General features: G+C 33.7%; 1 protein-coding gene across 4 annotated transcripts in view; it reads right to left on the reverse strand.

Moving 5' to 3' along the window:
• zfhx3b (zinc finger homeobox 3b) overlaps positions 1-19,075 on the reverse strand; it is a 781,589-nt gene that overhangs the window by 254,779 nt on the left and 507,735 nt on the right. For all 4 annotated transcript variants that reach the window (XM_068222142.1, XM_021478047.2, XM_068222144.1 and 1 more), the window contains one exon: positions 13,052-13,445. The gene's annotated coding sequence lies outside the window, so the exon portion shown is untranslated. The remainder of the gene's footprint in view (positions 1-13,051; positions 13,446-19,075) is intronic.

Genomic DNA, 19,075 nt, shown 5'->3' on the forward strand with positions numbered 1-19,075 from the left:
CAAACTGAATAATTCTGTCAAAAGATGTGTTTTTACCATGTTTAATGTAGGAATTCCAATTCCTACGCGACGTCAAATAACATGATCATATCTAAGACGAAAAAAAGGGTCAGCTGACAGTCCAGACTATATATAAAGATATGGAATAACGCACATTGAATTGGCCTGTATTTTTCAGAGTTGCCACATGAGTTTCATACACACACACACACACACACACACACAGCAGGTGGAAGCTGCCATAGAAGGGCAAACAGAGACGTAGGGATCCCGCCAAGGGTCACCGTGCAAATCCTTCCCCACTTCTATCATCAGACATATATGGCGGGATTATGTGCAAAGCTCAGGAAATCATTTCATCTCAAAGTGTTGACCCCGAGTTTACAATCCCCCTAAAATTTGTGGTGATTTTATGACCTAAATATTAGCTTAAAGTTAGATAGGCGACATTTTGTTGACAATATTGTTTTTTTAAAGACGAATGAAAGAACAAACAAACAAATTCTTCCATGCAGCCTTTGTTGTTGTTGTCTGTGTGTGTCTCACAATCGTTTCTACACTAAGCCAAACATTAATTAAGTTGTAAGTATAATTATAGTAGTAAAACACACAAAAACATATATGTTTAAAATATATAAATGTGTAAGTTGTGTAAAATATTATAGCATATACAAATAGAAAGTGGTACAAATATGAAAAGCAATGTACGTGTGTGTGTGTGTGTGTATGTGTGTGTGTGTGTGTTGTGTAAATCAAATTAATGTGACTTTAAAACATGAAATAAATTAAGTAAATAATAATAAACAAAATTTTAATGCATTTATAAATACAATTAAATATTATATAAATACAATCCAATCCTAAATGGTCTAAATGCAGATTAACTCTAATGTAATTGATGTAACTGTATTTAACATGGTTATTGTAATTTGTTATTAATTACGCTGATCATAATGAATAATAATAATAGTAATTATAAAGATAAACTATGGTAATTGCAACCCTTTACAATAAGGTTGCATTAGTTAATATTAATTAATGCATTTATTAACAAGGACAAACAATAAATAATACATTTATTTACAGTATTTGTACAGTTGTTCAATATTAGTTCATAGTTAGTTCATAGAATTTGGATGTTAATAATGCACTGATTAATGGTGAACTATGATTAATAAATGATGTACAAGTATTGTGACCTGCAAATTCACAGCTGTAATCCATGAGTTATTACAAGAAACATGCAAAGGGTCACACAAACAATGAGGTTTCATTAATGTATTTAATAACATGAACTAATTATGAACCATACTCATAGTGCATTTATTAATCATCATTCAACATTTACTAATGCATTATTAACATCCAAATTAATGCTTGTTAGTTAACGCGCTGTGACAATGAACAACTGCATTTACATTACCATCTAAAAATACTGTAATGTTCATGTTAGTAAATGCATTAACTAATTGTAAATTGTCACCACGAAAAACAACATGAAGCAAAACATGCATCCTAAAACCCGCAACTAGTCTCGTGGGTGATGTAGCTGGGGTATAATTGCAAGTGACCACAGCGGCTGAAACACAGTTGCACGGTGCTTAACCCTGCCATTTCCCCCGCCCCGTGACCTCCAGGACTCAGAGGCAGGTGGGCTTCAGCAAAATCCAAGGGTGGGGGAATAGAGCTGACGTCAAAAAAAGGGGAAAAGCTGTGCATCACGGCCAGTACCACATGAATGTTGCCCTCGTAAGGGTCGACGGAGAGCCCCGTCTGGCCTTGGAGCTCCACATGCCCATAAAACAAGCCATTAAAAAAGCTGTTCACGGGCAAAGCATGGACTCGTTAGGACAATTAACAAGAGAGGTGTTTAACTTGGCACTACATTAACACTCCAGGAGGGATCCCACCAAAAAAAAAAAAAAAAAAAACAAGACTGCGTGTCCACAAAACACACAACATCATGATAGTTCCACATTATTAAGTCCAAATGTTCAGAGTACACATACACACTGTAATAAATTCCCAAAATTTCACAACATGTTACTGTAATTTTTCCCAGTAAACTACATTAGTGGCAATTCTGTAGTTTTACTCTTTACGTATTCAGAATTGTATTGTAAAATTAAGGCAGGCATCAAGATTACAGCAAATTACTGTAGAATAGGCTATATCTTTTGCACGTTAGTTATAGGAATTCAAATGATATTACTATTTTATTCAACATAAATATTAATACACATTTTATGCTAGTACAGGCACTTTTTTAATATTTGGAAATACTTACAGTTATTATGAAGTACCTCACAGTAATTTACTGTGAATTTACATACAGTACATCACTGTGAAAGTAATGCAACTATTAGCCAGTAATTTACTGTAAATCGAAGGTCAACGTTTTACAGTGCAGTTGAAGTCGAAATGATTTGCCTTCCAGTGAATTTTTTTCAAATATTTCCCAAATGATGTTTAACACAGCAAGAAACTTTTCACAGTATTTCTGATATTTTTTTTTTATTCTGGAGAAAGTCTAATTTGTTTTATTTTGGCTAAAATTAAAGGAGTTTTTATTTTTTTAAAACTCATTTTAAGGTCAATATTATTAGCCTCCTTAAGCAATATTTCTTTCGATTTTCAACAGAACAATCCATCCTTATACAATGATTTGCCTAATTAACCTAGTTAAGCCTTTAAATGTCTCTTTAAGCTGAATACTAGCATCTTGAAACATATCTAGTCAAATAATATGTGTTGTCATCATGGCAAAGACAAAATAAATCAGTTATTATTATGTTTAAAATGTGTTGATTTCCATCAAACAGAAATCGGGGGATAAATTAATACAGGGTGGGGGGGGGGGGGTAATAATTCAGGATGGTTAATAATTCTGACTCCAATCGTATAAGTCAATCTAAAGCAGAAATGTACTTGAAGCATTTAGCCTTGGAAAATCTAAATTCCTATTCATAACTCAAATATTTCTATCATGTTAACATGTAAATTGCCCTCTGTGAGTATTTTACATGTTCATGAATTGGTCCTATTCATGTACACTGCGAAGTGTATTGCTTGATTTATTTTTATTATTTATTTAAATAAAAGGAAGGTCAAGTCAAATGCGAGCGCTAATCAAATTAACATATATTTGTACATGTGCACACTTCGATGTTGGTACAAACTCCAGCTACAAACCTTTAAATGCACTCAGTCAAATGCAAATGATTAAATATTTAGCCTTTAATAAAGTAAATTCCTATTCATAAATCACATACTTCCTTTATTTGTACATTTTGTTGCCCTGAGCTTTACTTTTAAAAAATCTGGAATATCCTGTAACTTGCATTAGTTGAAGTCAGAATTATTAGCCACCCTGAATTATTAGCCCCCTGTTTATTTATTCTTTACCCCAATTTCTGTTTAACGGGGAGAAGATTTTTTTCAACACATTTCTAAACATAATAGTTTTAATAACTCATTGCCATCATGACAGTAAATAGTATTTGACTATAGATATTTTTTAAGACACTTCTATACACCTTAAAGTGACATTTAAAGGCTTAACTAGGTTAATTAAGTTAAGGTTAGGGTATATAGGCAAATTATCATATAACAATGGTTTGGACTGTAGACAGTCGGAAAAAAAAACTGCTTAAAGGGGCTAATAATTTTGACCTTAAAAAAAAAAAAAAAAAAAAAAAAAAAAAAAAATATATATATATATATATATATATATATATATATATATATATATATATATATATATATATATATATATATATATATTTATATATTTTTTAAATTTTTTTTTTATTAAAACTGCTTTTATTCTAGCCAAAATAAAAAAACAAACTTTCTCCAGAAGAAAAAAATATATATTATCAGACATACTGTGAAAATTAAATTTCCTTGCTCTGTTAAACATCACTTGGGAAACATATAAAAATAAATAAATAAATAAATAAATAAATAAATAAATAAATAAATAAATAAATAAATAAATAAATAAATAAATAAATAAATAAATAAATAAATAAATAAATAAAGGAGGGCTAATAATTCTGACTTCAACTGTATGTTCACCAGTCAATCAAAAAGCCGTGTGAAACCCTTATTTAAGTCAAATACATTTATTTTAGGCAATTATTAGTCACTTTTGTTATTTAATTACATTTGTATTATGTTCTTACACATATCATACTTAGTAATTAATCTATTTTTCATGGATTTCCTTTGTTAGGAAATAAAGGAATTGAAATTAATTCATTTTTTTTTTCATGGGTGTGCATTAATCAGCATTATGCTACAAGTGTTCTGTTATTGTGTGCAGTCTAAAACATCAATTATATTAATGATAATCTGTTAATTATTTACTAATTAAGTCTAACGTGAATCTATACATCATAAAGAAAAGCTCTAAATAAATAATATAATAAATATATATATAATATAATAAATAAATAGCAAAAAAAAAAATGTTTCCCAAGTGATGTTTAACAGAGCAAGGAAATTTTCACAGTATGTCTGATAATATTTTTTTTTTTCTTCTGGAGAAAGTTTGTTTTTTTATTTTGGCTAGAATAAAAGCAGTTTTAATTAAAAAAAAAAAAAAAAAAAAAAAATATATATATATATATATATATATATATATATATATATATATATATATATATATATATATATATATATATATATATAAATATATATATATATATATATATATATATATATATATATATATATATATATATATATATATATATATATATATATATATATATATTTCATGTTCCCCAGTCAAACAAACACACACACACATCTGAAACATTAAACCCATCCAAATCCGTATTCATAACTACATTTCCATCATGCCGTTATATTAAAGATGCATTATGAAGGCCACGAGCGCATGCATTCGCTATCTCTCTACGGATAAACAAAGCATCAGGACGTCCCTTTCAAGGAACCGGACGACAGCATCACCGCCACAATATTAGCGGCCGGAGGGAATTATTCCTCTATTTTGGTCCCGCAGACAGGACACAAGACAGGACACCGACTCTGTGTCAAAAAACGACACATGCAACTCATCCATTATGAAAGTAAATAAGAAGTGTGATAATCTGCATTTCATGTATTTCGGTACATCACGGGCCTCGGCGATATGCAGAAATTCGTTCCTGGCAGAGAAAGAGACTATGACCGAGAGAGATAAAGGGGAATTGCTTCTCCCGTCCTCTGTTTAGAATTGTAAATATGGCGTATAGGCATTGCTGCTGCTGTCCAATTACATATATCTTTCATGTATGAAATCATGCATGGCTCTTTTTACCGCGAGGCCAAGGAGGGCCGACACAAAGGGAGCGACCCCGGCCGCAGTGCAGTACATCCCTCATGTTGAGACACAGAGAGAGAGAGAGAGAGGGGTCTGGTGCTGGAGCCCTGGGCTAAGAGCACTGTTCCATTAGCGCTCTCGGATGGAGGGGAAAAGGGGGGAGCGACTGTGTGAGGCAGGGAGGAAATTCGCTCTCCTGACGGGGGCGTTCACCGCTTATGACTTCTACTGACTTACAGTCGTCCTGTTGTCTTGTTGTGAGCGTGCCTGACCCCACCTTTGCCACAGAAGAAGTCGCTTTTGGAGTTGCTAATTAGATGATTTTATTTGCTTAATTATTTAAAGTGTCATATATTAAATAAACAAACAAAAATAGATATCAATGAATATAAGAAGTAAATTGTTGTTTTTTTATTAGTAAAATTGAGGCATTTTGAATGGAAGTAAAGCCAGTTTCTTTTTTATTTTTGCTTAAGTGTTTTATTATTCATTCATTCATTTTCTTTTCAGCTTAGTCCCTATATTAATCTGGGGTCGCCACAGCGAATGAACCGCCAACTTATCCAGCACATATTTTACGCAGTGGATGCCCTTTCAACTGCAACCCAGTAATGGGAAACATCCATACACTCTCAGATTCACACACAATCATACACTATGATCAATTCAGTTTATTTAATTCACCTAGGACATGTCTTTTGGATTGTGGGAGGAAACCCAGGCCAACACAGGAAAACAACTGGGTATTTAAAATGTCACACACAAAAAAAGAAAACTACATTTGAAAATCCAAAATTATATAAAATTACCCCTTTTTGGAGTCAAAGTTTTGTTTTCTCAACTCTTTAAAGTGTCATATATATATATATTTAATTGTATTTTCTAAAAAATTATATATATATATATATATATATATATATATATATATATATATATATATATATATATATATATATATATATATAAAAATTTAAGAAAATACAATTAAATTCAAGCAAAATATTGCAAAAAATGACAATCTACAAAATTTATTATTATTTTTTTACTTCTCTTGATTTTTTCTCTTTTTTAAATTTGTATTTAATATTTTTCTATAACATAAATTTGGCTGTGCTAGTTTTGACCGTTATCGTAAGTTATAGTCTACAGAACAAACCATCATTATAGAATAACTCGCCTTTACCCTGTCTTAGTTACCCTAATTAACCTAGTTAAGCCTTTAAATGTCACCTTAAGCTGTATAGAAATGTCTTGAAAAATATCTAGCCAAAATTATTTACTGTCATCATGGAAAAGATAAAATAAATCAGTTATTAAATTATTAGAGTTATTAAAACTATTATGCTTAGAAATGTGTTGAAAAAATCTTCTCTCTGTTAAACAGAAATTGGGGAAATAAATTGACAGGGGGCTAAATATTCTGACTTCAAATGTATGTGTGTGTATATATATATATATATATATATATATATATATATATATATATATATATATATATATATATATATATATATATATATATATATATATATATATATATATATATATACACACACACATTTTTAATGCCCCAGCAGACATGCCTCATCAAGAAACATATTCTAATTATTACTTATTTCTCAGCCTCATACTGTATTTTAATTAAAGCGTCAAATCAAGCCGACCCTAGTCTTTTATAAACTTTTATAAAACTCTAATAAACTAAAGGTATGACCAACAGACTGTTATATTTTTATTTATAACAATAAAGTTTAGCTAAAAGTTTTATTGAGATATATTGTTGGGTGTGTGTTGGATCGATTCAGTAGCTTTACGTAAACTAAGGGAAATTAAGACCTGTTTAAAATTATTTTAGACCTACACGTCAATATTTCAGTGAATTCAAGACGTTTTAAGGCCTAAAATTTTGAAGACATTTCAAGAATTTTTAAGACCCCACTGACACCATGTAAATAATATGAATGTATTGTTAGTCTTACTAAGTATTTAAAATTTCAGAGATTTCATATTTCTACTTGCAATGACTTACATTAGTCCCGTTGTGAGTGTGTCTGACCTGATGTAACCCACACCTTTGACATAGCCTGCCAGAAGAACCCATTTTGATGTTGCTAATTACTTTAACAGTGATGTTTTTATTATCATTTGCTTATTATTTTAAACTGCTGTTTTTGTTAATTACCACAAAAAGTAATTTTGACTAGCCTGTCCTTTTCTTTAAAAAAAAAAAAAAGTAGTAAAAGAGGTTAAATTGAGGCATTTTGAATGGAAATGAGGCCAATTTTGGAAAGATTTTTAAAGCATAAAAGTGGAACGTGATAAAAGCCTTAGTTCTTAGTCACATATAATTGAAAATGCTATTTTTTCTTGTCATTTTTAGAGTTTTATTAGCTTGGATGACTTTGTTAAGCAGGATTTACATTATACATTTTTAAAACATTTGGTTTCTTGCACATTAATACAGGGTTTTTGCAAATTAAAACATTTTAAGACCTTTTAAAGACCGTCAAGAATTCAATTTTTAGATTTATATAGGGCTAAACACACTTTTTTAAATGCCCCAGCAGACATGCCTCATCAAGAAACAAATTCTAATTATTACTTATTTCTTAGCCACATACTGTGCTTTAAATAATGCGTCAAATCAAGCCGACCCTAGTCTTTTATAAACGTTTCTCAACCTAATATTTTATAAAACTCTAATAAACTAAAAGCTTGAACAACAGACGGTTATAATATTAGTTAAAACAATAAAGTTTAGCTAAAAGGTTGATTGAGATGTATTGTTGGGTGCCTCGTGGTTCCATCCCAAAGAGGGAAAAAATCACTTTCGCGAACGCTCACGCTCAATCTGCCCAGTTGGTGGAATGAACTCCCTAACTGCATCAGAACAGCAGAGTCACTCGCTATTTTCAAGAAACGACTAAAAACTCAACTATTTAGTCTCCACTTCACTTCTTAATCTGCAATTGCCTATTTGAATATCACACTAACTGTACAAAAAAAAAAAAAAAAAAAAAAAAAAACCCTACTAACACTTCCCTTCTTAGATTTTACAGACCTGAAACTTGCCTTTAGTACTTATTCATTGTTGCTCTTAGTTGTGTAAATTGCTTCCTTGTCCTCATTTGTAAGTCGCTTTGGATAAAAGCGTCTGCTAAATGACTAAATGTAAATGTAAAATGTAAATGTATCAGTATCTTTACAAAAACAAAGGGAAATTAAGAGCTGTTTAAAATGATTTAAGACCTACACGTCAATATTTCAGCAAATGTAAGACTTTTTAAGGCCTAAGATTTAGTTTTTGAAATTGAAGACTTTTTAAGACCCAGTGGACACCCTGTAAATAATATGTATGTATTATGTGTATGTCTTACTGAGTATTTAAAATTAAAAGTAATCCATATTTCTACTTGCAGCAACTTTCATTAGTCCTGTTGTGAGCGTGCCTGACTTCTAGTAACCTATACCTTTGATATAGCCCATCAGAAAAACCCATTTTGGGGTCTCTAATTAGTTTAACAGAGATGTATTTTTTCCTTGATGCTTTGAAGAGTCTTATTTTTTGTCTTAATCAAAAAAAAAAAAAAGAATAATAATACATGACTAAGATGCATGAAAAGCTTTAGTGCTTCATCTGTTCGGTTATTTATTTATTTGCTTTCTCTTTGCGCACAAATGACAGCTCCCCGTTGAGTACTAATGTGAAATGACCTAAATTTGGCAAAATTACTTTGAACTTTTCAAACAAAGGCCTTGCTCTCGTCTCAGAACCTGGCTGATTCCCAGAGCGTCTCGCGTGCTACTTCCTTGGCCGTCTGTTTTCTTTTTTAAATGCTTAATTCTGTAAACACTATTTACTTTCGTTCAGGGTTGCGCCGAGAGCAGCGAACACCGTCATTTTGAACAGCTAAAGAGCATGTATGTTTGTCGTGCTAGCAAAACAAAAATATCACAGCTTAACATTTACAGATGAATATGCTCGGCACTGGGGCAGCAGCAGCAGCAGCGTGTGACTGTTTTCTAACCACACTGTAAAGTGTTTATATAATTAACCTAAAATGTACTCGGTGTGGTAACATTTAAAAGTAATAATCATCAAATTTGCAGTCATTTTAGGGGTCCCAACAAGTGTTGGGCATGTTCCTTTAAAATAGTAATTAGTTACTAGTTACTTCTCACATTTAGTAACTGAGTTACATAATTAAAAAAGTAACTAATTACCATGGAAAGCTACTGCATTACTTTAAAAAAAATCGTATTAAATATAAAACATTGCACACTAATCTACACTATTTTAATATTGTTTTGAGGCAACGTCAGAGACAACAATCAACTTCAACACATTATAAATATTATCATTGCTATATTTGCACAATAAAATGGTTTAGAACTTACAGATATTGGATATTATTGTGTTTAATTCTGTCTGAGTAAAATTTGCAGAGGAAAAAAATAAGTTTTATTTGCTTTGACGTCGTGGCTTCGCCTTCTCCTTTGGTAGAAGGGCTCAGGTCACCTGCATAGGCACTGATTCTGTGATGACGTGAGGTAGAGAGATGAAGAGAGACTCTTTTTTTTCCAGGGAATAAGTTGCACGATATAACAAACATCTTTGTCTTTCACCTCAACGAAGCAAAAGAAGTGCTTATATTTCCAGTTTGTAAACACTTTGAACTTGTTGGATTGGCCATCGTTCTAACTCCTGGTCGTTGGTGTGTGTGACTGACTGTGCGTGTGCTTGTGTGTGAACACCCGCTCTACTCTGCCTAAGATTGGCAAACGATGGAAATGTACTCTATCTGAGCCAATCGTCACGTTCTCAGTTACACTCATCATCATTGGTTGGTTATGTCTTATGTGTCCCGCCCCAGCCCTGAACACACACATACCCCCCAGTTGGAGACTTGTGGCTGGCTGAGAAAGTCACTGCTCGCATAAAAATGCACATTTTATGGTCAGTAACGGTAATGGCGTTGTAAAGGGGGAAAACAGTAATTTAAATAATTACTCGTTACTGAAAAAAGTATCGCCATTATTAACACTGTTTATTAATAGCGGCGTTATTCCCATCGCTAGTCACAACTGACAAAACTCAACAAGTCAATTGAAGTTTAGACTAAAAAAATCTCAGTGAAAACTACAATAATAAAAAAACTAATTAAAGAGACAAAGTAGTATATTACTGTTTTACCTACATTAAATCACCGTATTTTAAGAAACAGTACATAACTTTAAATTTTACCCTCTTAATATGTAAAAACTACAGCTTACAGTGTAAATATGAATTTTTGTTCAAATAAATGAAAAGTTCCCTCACTTCTCAAACACACTATTACAGTAGTTTACTGTAGTAGTTTACTGTAAATTAATTTACACTTACAACTTCAACTTTTGTTCAAATAAATGAAAAGTTCCCTTACTTCTCAAACACACTATTACAGTAGTTTACTGTAGTAGTTTACTGTAAATTAATTTACACTTACAACTTCAACTTTTGTTCAAATAAATGAAAAGTTCCCTTACTTCTCAAACACACTATTACAGTAGTTTACTGTAGTAGTTTACTGTAAATTAATTTACACTTACAACTTCAACTTTTAAAGAGAATTGCTGTAAACATGTTTACAATTCATCTGTTTTATCCAACTGAAACGACTAAACAAACAGCAGTTTTCAACTGTAAAATGTACAGATTATCAAAGTATTCTGTAAAGCGTTCCACATTGTAACTTTTTTCCTTACGGTAAACTTCTGGTAACTGCAGCTGCAGGTATTTTACCATATATTACACCATTTATGTTTTTACAGTGTACAATAAAGGTGAAATGCTTACAATGTAAATTAATTATACCTGCCGATGTCAGAGTCAATGTGAGATGTTTGAGCAGAACACATCTCTGATTATTGACAAATAAATGAATTGACTGCTTTGGGAGTGCATTAAAAATATTCAGGGATATTACAAGTAAAGCTCAATCGACAGCATTCGGGGCATTGTGTTGATTACCACAAAAACTCATTTCGACTTGCCCATCGTTTTCTTAAAAAAAAAGAGGTTAAATTGAGGCATTTTGAATGAAAGTGAGGCCAATTTTTTGAAAGATTTTAAAAGCAAAAAAGTGGAACTTCATAAAACCCCGGTTATTAGTGGCATAATATTGGAAATGTTACATTCTTCTGTGTCATTTAAGGGTTTTAGAGATTAGCTTGTAAAAAACTATGCTTTGTGCACTAAATATCTTGTTTGTTTTCTGTGTATACAGCACAGAGTGTTTTAAATTTCACAATTTTGAATTAAATTTTTTACACTATTGACCTTATTCTGCAAAGCGATTGTTTTAAAACTTCTGATTCATTTGTCTATGGGTGAATTTACTAAGAAAAATATGGCAGAAAACGGTCAAACTGCTTCACTTCAAACAAGTGTGTTCATGACTGTACATAAATTAATATACATATAGAATAATATAAAAAGAAAATCTCAGTTTGCAATATCAAGCAGCATAACTAGCTGTTTTTAATGCCTGAAAATCAATGGAAGTGAATAAGGCTGGAAGTCTTGTGCCAAAAACTTCCAATAGCTGCGTCCGTTTGTACTGTATGTGATGAATAAAGGCAAATAAAAGCCTATTTTTAATTTTTTTTTACAGAAAAGAAAGTATATGAGTCAAAATGAACATTATAAATGCTATCAACTGAGATTAATTTAAAGAGATAGTTCACCTCCAAAATGAACGAAAAATGACCTCATCAATTACTCTCCCTCATAAGGTTTCTTTCTTCTAATGAACACAAAAGAAGATATTTTGAAAAATGTAAAAAAGTAATTTATTTCCTGCTATGGAAGTCAATGTGTATCAACCAGCATTGTTCAAAATAACTACTTTTGGAGCACTTTAACAAAAATATCTGTAAATTAGCAGTTTTCTGTATTTTGTCATTCATGTTTTTATTATTTTCCCCAATTTATATGCTTTTGAATTGCATTATGGGGCCTTAATCTTTGTTCCAAACAGCTTTTAACCTCGAAAAGTTCAAAAAAGTGACTTTTGATAACATTTTTATCGATAAAAGTGATATATTGTCTGGGATATCATTGCATATTACCGTACAAAAACCTTGTAATCTACATTTTCTGTTATTTTACAGACTTATTCCTCAATATTATATTATTTCAAACTTCTAAAATGTCAACAAAAGTCACTTTGTTAAAGTGTAGATTTGATTTTTTAACATCAAAAGTCGACAAAGCAGAGATCAAGCTCTCATAATGCAATTCACATCCGGAAACTGTTATTTAACATATACTTTTACAGTGTGATCTATCCCTTTATTTACAGTCCACAACCGAGCCTGCATTATGTAAATGAAAACATGCATCTGATGCTGTTGATGCATATCTCTTTCTTTTCTACCAATCAATCCATCAATCTCCTCGTATTTCTTTCCAGGGTTTCCCTGCACCTAAGCATCTCCGAGCCAAACAAATTCAATCCGCACACATTCCCTCTAATCCTCCAGCAGCAGCAGACAGATGATTGAGTCTTCAAACCTGGGACGCCTTTATCTACAGTACAGTGGGCTCGTCTGTAGGCCCAGCATGTAGGAGAAGCAGCCTATGTGGGCGTGGACACAGGGGGCCAACAGGGCTTCAAAAGCCCCCGAGGAGCATTGGGGGTGTTGCCAGCAGGAAGAGAAGTGACTTCACAGCCTTACCTGATAGGTTTTTTGGTTTCAGTCGCCACCGCTCGGAAGCCCTCTCTGACTGCGTCTTTCTTTTCAAGTGTCCGTTTGAAGCGAGCGCCAGAAAGGTCACAACCCTTGCGGTCACAGCAGGTTTGGTGCAGCGGCAGGCGGATGGCCGTAATCTATCACTAGTGCTAAAGCTATCGTTTGTCTTTTTTTTTTTTTTGGTTTGTTGGTAAGTAAAGAGGAATGTAAAGCTTTCAGATCCAGTGCCTGGGCACTGTTAGTGCATCCCTCGGCAAGGGCTTTGGATGATGTAGTCCTGTATTTCCAGGTTGCTTGTTTCAAAGCTAAAAGACCCGGTTATGAATTTTTGGTATGAAGCATCCACAGCCAGCGGAAAAGCCTTCAGTGATAGCGCCACCTAGGGATGAGAAATAAACAAGCTATTAGCAGAAAGTTCTTTCATACAGTGCACTGTAAACAACAGACATTATTTTACAGGTAATTCTCTGTATTTTTCTACAGAAGTTTCCAGTTTTTTCATTATACAGTGAAATACCTGTTGTTTTATAGATGTTCTGCAATAAAAAAATTATTCACATAATTGCTTGTATTTTGGTATTACGCTATTTTTCTGTTTTTTAAAAGAAAAGTTCTGTATTTTCACAGAGTAACACTTAATGTTACTTTAATTTTTACAGATGATTCACCTTAAAATAGGGAAACAAAAATTCAGTCAATTAGTTTTTAGTGAAGATAGTAATCATAAGAAGATTAACGTGAGGTCATAATGTCAAATATTAACCCATTGTTTGTAGGCTGCACATAATGAACTGTAAACTATCTAATTTGTAAAATTTAGTACGATTTGCTCATCATCCAATGATGGTTGGGTTTAGGGGCGGGGTTGGGTTGAGTGCCATGCCTCCTTTTTAAAATCGTACATTTTCGTATGACTGAGCTGTATGATTCTGCGTTGGATTCAGCAAACGCGGGATCGTGTAAAACTAGAGGGTCTGAATAAACTGTAGTTTAATGAATTTTGACCGTAAAGTATGTTTTGTATTTTTACAGTTTTTTTCTTGTAATTCTGTGAAATTTATTATTATTATTTTCAACACTTTTTCACGACAATTCGTAATTTTTTAATTTAGTGGCTTATTCGTATCAATTCGTACGATCTGATTCGTACAGTTTAGTACGATTTGCTCATCACCCAATGATGGTTGGGTTTAGGGGTGGGGTTGGGTGCCACGCCTACTTTTTAAAAATCGTAAATTTTGGTATGACAGAACTGTGCGATTTTGCGTTGGATTCAGCGATCGCAGGATCGGGAAAAACTAGTAGGGCCTGAATAAACTGTAGAGTAATCACTTTTGACCGTAAGGCATGTTCTGTATTTTTAATTTTTTGTTATTCTGTGAAATTTATTATTATTATTATTATTATTAATATTTTTATTATTATTATTATTAATATTATTATCATTATTACTATTATTATTTTCAACGCTTTTTCACGGCAAACTTTTTAAAAACTTTTTGATTTAGTGGCTAATTCGTATCAATTCGTACGATTTAATTTGTACAATATAGTACGATTTACTCATCACTCAACGACCGTTGGGTTTAGGGGTGGGGTTGGGTTGGGTGCCACGCCTCCTTTTTAAAATCTGAATTCGAATGAATTAGCCACTAAACTGACAAAAGGTAAAATACGTTTTCTCGTGAGATCAGGCTGGTATTTTCTGTAATTTAACGGAATATCTCTGGAAGCCCTGCTGCCAGTCTTTTGACCATTTTTTTTTACAGATTTTTTTACAGTGTAGAACAAAGGATAAAAAAAACAAGAAACACATTTAATAGATTCTCAAACACACACTTTGCCTTTTTCTAAAGCAGAGCTGAAAGGAGGTGAGGCCATTGTTAGTTATGCTCCATAAGTGAGTGCAGATTTTTCGCTTTGCGTGCTCATTCCCCCTGAGAAAGAGCCGGCTAAATCTCTTTCAGGAGGGGAGGACACTGAACAATATGGCTTCTATCAAGTCCTTTGAGTTCGGTAATAAGCTGTTTTAGAGAACAGAAAATTAATATATAATTATTTTTACGACTGCTGCAGGACAAAACCGTACGATTTTCCAGATTGCATTAAGCAATAAATGCATTTCTTTGAGTAATTTTTCCTCTTGTGGCATTACTCTTTCAGCAAAAAAACAAAAGGAAAGAGAGAGAGAGAAGAAGAAGAAGAAAAAAATAAAACGAAATTTCCGGAGAAACTTAATTTCCCCCATAACCAGAACAAGACATATTCCTGTAATAACATGCATAATTGTGCACTCTGCGGAAGATCTCTCGTACACAACAACAAAGCCACTTAGACAGTACATATTTATTCACATGTCAGTTCCAACATTGAAAGAGAGAAAAAAAAAAGGAGGAGGGAAAAGCAAAAAAGAAAAAGGGAACGCCACATGGGGCTGGGATAGAAAGCCGAGTAAATGTGTCTATCATAGGCTACGGCTCTGACAGCTCTCGCCTGTGCTGCTTGGGCTTCAGTTGAGGGAATAAAGGACAGAGACGGAGACAGACTGTGATTTCTGAACGCTCCCCCTGGAGTCTCTTCTATTTGGCAACATTTTTATGATTATTTTTACCTCTGTGGATAGAGCAGGGTTAAAGATGCTGTTTAATTGTTCCCAAGAGCTCTTATTAAGTTGTTGATGAGGAGCTCCAGGGAGAGGCACTTAAAACTGCAACAAAAACAAGCAGGCACGCTGGTGAGGGGACGGAGGAGGAGGTGGGGTGGGGGGCTCTGAAATAAATGATGAATGGATGCGGAGGTCTCAACTTTTTCAGCGTCGCTTGCAAGTCTGTACTTGCACCAAAGTCGTAACCTCACAAATATTCATTAGTAATGGTCAAACTGTCCAACTTCGATGCTTGATCCTCTTGATGCTGCTCTAATGCTGCATTGCTTATCAATATCAAAATCATTTTAATGGCTGTAAATGTAAACAGGCAGGCTTTGTGTTTAAAATAACACTTTAGGTTTTAATAGAGAATGACTGTGAAGTGGCCGACACGATGGCTCAGTGTTTAGCACCGTTGCCTCGCAGCAAGAAGATCACTAGTTCGAGTCCTGGCTGAGTCAGTTGGCATTTCTGTGAGGAGTTTGCATGTTCTTATTGCATCTTATTGCAATAAGTTATTCATCACAACGGCCAATTTAGTTAGTTCAATTCTCCTATAGTGCATGTCTTTGGATTGTGGGGGAAACCGGAGCACCTGAAGGAAACTCACGCAAACACGGGAAGAACATACAAACTCCACACAGAAATGTAAATGAATGAAGAATAAATGCATTAGCTTTGTTATGGTTCTTCGACCAGAAAAAAAAAGAGAACGCAAAAGACACAGTTTAACGAACAGATTGGGAGGTGGGACTATCCATAATTACTTTCGGACATGTCTTCTGTACTCATCATCATCATCCTTAGCGCGACATTCCATTACTGGATCCTGGCTGCCTTAAGTAATATCCACCAATGTTCTCTGTCCGGGGCAAATGCTCCCCAATTCCTCATTCCTAAAACATTGGCGTCATTGCTAATGCAGTCTCGCCATCTTGGTTTAGGCCTTCCCACTTTTCTTTTGCTTACCGGGTCAGTGCTGAAGATTTTTTTGGAATGGCATTTTCATCCATACGTATGACGTGTCCTGCCCACCTTACCCTGGTTTATACTTCTGCGTCAAGTAACCGGCGTAACCCACGGCACATGCAACGTGCGTGGCTGTGCATTTATACTTCTTCCGCGTTCCTTTCTAACGCTTCCGAAACGCTAGTTGGCAGTGAGGTGTAAATGTGTCTCTGTGTCGAGTTTCTTCGCTGATGTTTTGCTTTTTCTGAACACTTCCGGGATGTACAAGTGGCTCAAACTCGCTCATTTTGAGGCAGGAACCGGCGGACGTGCAACAACTTTAACTATGAGGTAAACACAAAACAAAACTTTCCATCCGGAGCTCCTTCACGGGACTCCACACTTGTAAACAATCGTTCCATCAGGCTCGCACCATTCACGCGGCTCTCGGTCCCGCCCAGACTCGTCAGCGCTACCAAGCCGACCAATCACAGAGCTTGCGCTACGCGTCGTTGCGACGTGTAGTTACATTTTTTGAGAGGTGAACGTCAGCGACGCCAACGGCCACGGCGAAGGGCTATGCGTCAGCGCCGTAGCATACGCCGCCATTTGACGCAGAAGTATAAATCAGCCTTTAGCCTTGCAATTCTGATATTTTTAACTATATCAATTTCCATATACAAGGCTGCAAGCTCATTGTTGTGACGTATCCTACATTGATTATTGTCTTTTATTGGGCCATATATTCTCCTCAGTAATTATATTATAGAATATATATTCTATAAATTCTACACCATTTGAGCAATTCATAAATTTTTCTTCGGCTTACTCCCTTTTTTCATCTGGGGTCGCCACAGCGGAATGAACAGCCAACTCATCCAGCATAAATTTTCCAGCATATATATGCCCTTTCAGCTGCAACCCAGTACTGGGAAACACTCATACACTCTCACATAAACTATGGCCAACTTATTTTACTCAATTCAGCTATAGTGCATGTCTTTGGTCTATGAGGAACACCAGAGCATGCCTCATAAACCTTTTTATTTCATTAAACTTTTATTGTATTTATCTTTTTATCTAATACATGTTGAAGGTTTAGTAAGGGTTATATTAATCCAGCTCAAAATAAATAATTAAAAAAATAATAATTAACAGATAGATTGAGACAAAACTGTGCTGAAAGAGGTCTATGACAATGAAGGAAAGTTAGTAGAAAACAGGACATTTAAAACACTCTTAAAATGAAATTGCACTAATGTAGCCTAAAATTTAGAAATTGGACTGCAATACACTAAACACCAACACTAAAGCTCTCCACGATGCTTCCAATGGAGTTCCAATAGAAACAAATGCATTCTGAATAGCACCTATGCTGTCCTCTCCCAGGCCAAACCTTCCCATTCGCACCTTCTCCACTGGGCAGACTGTGGCCTTACGCCGGGCAGAGCAGCGGGACGGAGCGGATCTGGATCAATACCCCAGCCTGCAGCGCAGCAGGGCCGCGGGCCATCACTGACCTGGGCTATTGATCAGCCGCTCCTTGGCTGCCAATAGCAATGTGCTAGATGTGACACAGGGGCTGAGTGCAGACAGGCGGCTGAGGGATGGGGGAATGTGTATCGCCAGTGGCAGCCCCAAAGCACAGTAAAGATAAAAGTCAATTCCACTTAACCAAATCACTGACAACTAAATAGTTAGTGGACGGAGGAATTTGCACGGGCTCAGGTGGTGGCAGATGGCTGCATGATGAATGGGTAAACGGGATTCCCAGGATCCCCCTCACCTGCTCAGGGAAAGCCCTACATGGGTGTGCACTGCATAACCAGGTCTAATCTGAATGAACAAAAAAAAAAAAAAAAAAAATGAAAGTAAAACTCAGGACCAACATTTAATAAGATAAAATTGAACATTACACTTCATTGATAGATCCAATTTGATCAATTTTAATTTAAAATTTAAATCTACCTAAACACTAGCATTTTTATTTATTTATTTATATTTTATTTATATTTATTTATTTATTTATTTATTTATTTATTTATTTATTTATTTATTTATTTACTTATTATTTTTTATTGTCCTGTTTTTTTATTAAAACAATAAAAACCTATATAAAAACAAAACTTACTTTGAAACTAGTATTTATTTATTTATTTATTTATTTATTTATTTATTTATTTATTTATTTATTTATTTATTTTCTTACAACATTACAATAATTTACAATATAAAATTAAAATCTACTTAAGTTGTTGCATTTTTATTTATTTATTCATTTATTTATTGTTATAGGTTTTACTAAAACAATAATTGATTAAATATAAAATAAAATCTACTTTGAAATTAGCATTTATTTATTTATTTATTTTATTTATTTTTTTAGAACAATAAAATAATTTCCAATATAAAAT

Source organism: Danio rerio, chromosome 7, assembly GCF_049306965.1.
Source record: "Danio rerio strain Tuebingen ecotype United States chromosome 7, GRCz12tu, whole genome shotgun sequence".
In the NCBI taxonomy this organism is placed as follows: Eukaryota; Metazoa; Chordata; class Actinopteri; order Cypriniformes; family Danionidae; genus Danio; species Danio rerio.